This window comes from Cynara cardunculus (assembly GCF_001531365.2).
Source record: "Cynara cardunculus var. scolymus isolate 2C chromosome LG 11, CcrdV1, whole genome shotgun sequence".
In the NCBI taxonomy this organism is placed as follows: Eukaryota; Viridiplantae; Streptophyta; class Magnoliopsida; order Asterales; family Asteraceae; genus Cynara; species Cynara cardunculus.
This window is the reverse complement of record NC_037538.1, coordinates 9,979,746-9,981,825: the sequence shown is the minus strand read 5'-3', so window position 1 is coordinate 9,981,825 and position 2,080 is coordinate 9,979,746.

Below are 2,080 nucleotides of genomic sequence, written 5' to 3'. Positions count from 1 at the left end.
CCCCAATATAAGAAATATATAATATTCAATCCTTAGGGTGACACATCATTTCTTGTAAATGTTACTTATATAGAGAGAGCCCTATATATATAAAGATTTTTTTATAAAGATGACTTTTTTACAAAGGGTTGGCCAAAATAAACTAACCCCATGAGTTTGGAGGGTTAGCCAAAATGAGTTTATAGGATTAGTCAATAGAATCAAACCCCATGAGTTAAAACAAAGACACATCAACCTCATCTCATACACTCACCATCAATTGTCAATCTTTCATCTTTCCATCAATGTAAAATACACAAAACATAATCTCTATGCAAGAAATATAGAATACTCAATTCTTAGGGTGTCACATCATTTCTTGTGGATATTATTTTTATATAAAAAAGATTGATACACACACACCCCCCCATATATATATATATATATATATACATACATATACATATACATATATTGATGATTATAAACACAATTTGTTTTTATATAATAAGATTTGTTTCGCAAAAGAGAGTCATCAAAATAAGTTAACTTTATGAGTTAAGCCTTTTAAGTTGATGCAATGAATTTCATTTTTTTTTCTTATACACATATCTTTATTCCAATCTTCAATCTTTCATCAAAGTGAGATATCTGAAACTCAACTACAATTCACCAACATTTCAATACTTAATTCTCATGATGCACTTAATTACCTCTTGGTTCTTATATATATATATATATATGATCTGATCCCATTCAAGAGAGCACTGATTAGTTTGTGGTAACTGTAAGATCTAATCTCAACCACAAATCAACGGATAAATTAGGAAATTAATAATTATGGTAATTTGAGTTATAATTGTAATTAGAGGGCATTTTAGGTATTTTTAAAAAACTTCTCTCTTCTCTCTCCTCTCTCATCTTTCATCTCTCATCTCTCTGATCTCCAATCTCCGGCCTCCGGTGAACAAAAATCTGGCATGTACCAAATAATCACAAAGATACACAATGTGATACTCATTGTGATATATTGTGATATCCATTGTGATATAATGTGATACCATTTGAGTACCACTGTATATCACAATGAGTATCATATCTTTGTTATTACTTGGTACCTGCCGGATTTTTGTTCACCGGAGGTCGGAGACATGAAAGAGGAGAGATGAGAGAGGAGAGAGAAAAGAGGAGAGAGAAGTTTTTAAAAAATACCTAAAATGCATTCTAATTATAATTTTAACTCAAACTACCATAATTATTAATTTTCCAATTTATTCGTTGATTTGTGGTTGAGATTGGATCTCACAGTTACCACAAATTAATCAATTCTCATTTGATTAAGCCCTTATATATATATATATATATATATATATATACACACACACACACACACATACATATATATATATATATATATAATAAGATTTGTTTTGAAAAAATAGGGTCATTGAAATAAGATAACCACATGACTCAAAGCTCATGAGTTGACACAATGTAAGATTTGTTTTAAAAAGATATGGTCATCCAAATAAGATAACCTTATGAGTCAAGACTCATGAGTTGAAACAATGACTCTCATCATTCTTTCTTATAGACACCTCCTTATTTCAATCTTTCAATCTTTCACCAATGTAGGATACCTCAAACTCAACCACCTTTCATCAACACTCCAATACTTAATTCTCATGATGTCACCTGAATACTCTTGGTTCTTCTTTTAATAGGTATATAGATTTTTGATATTTGCTACAAGATGCTATATTTATTGTCATTAATTCTTGAATACTATAACAAATTCATGAAATTAATTATAACTTAATACGATTAATTTGTTTTGTGTACAAGCAATGTTTGTTTCATTTAAATTGGTACCATGTTTACTATTCTGCTCATTAATGATAATTAATATTTGTTTGACTCATTCAATTATCATGTTAATTATTTATTATTGTATTTGTTGGCACTAGATAATCTATATTATAATCACCAAAACGAAAAAGTTATTAAACTATCTTATTTTGAATGATTACTTTTTAAAATTATTATTTTTTTATGAAAAACATTAAATTATCTTATTTTGAATGAAAAAACCATTAAACAT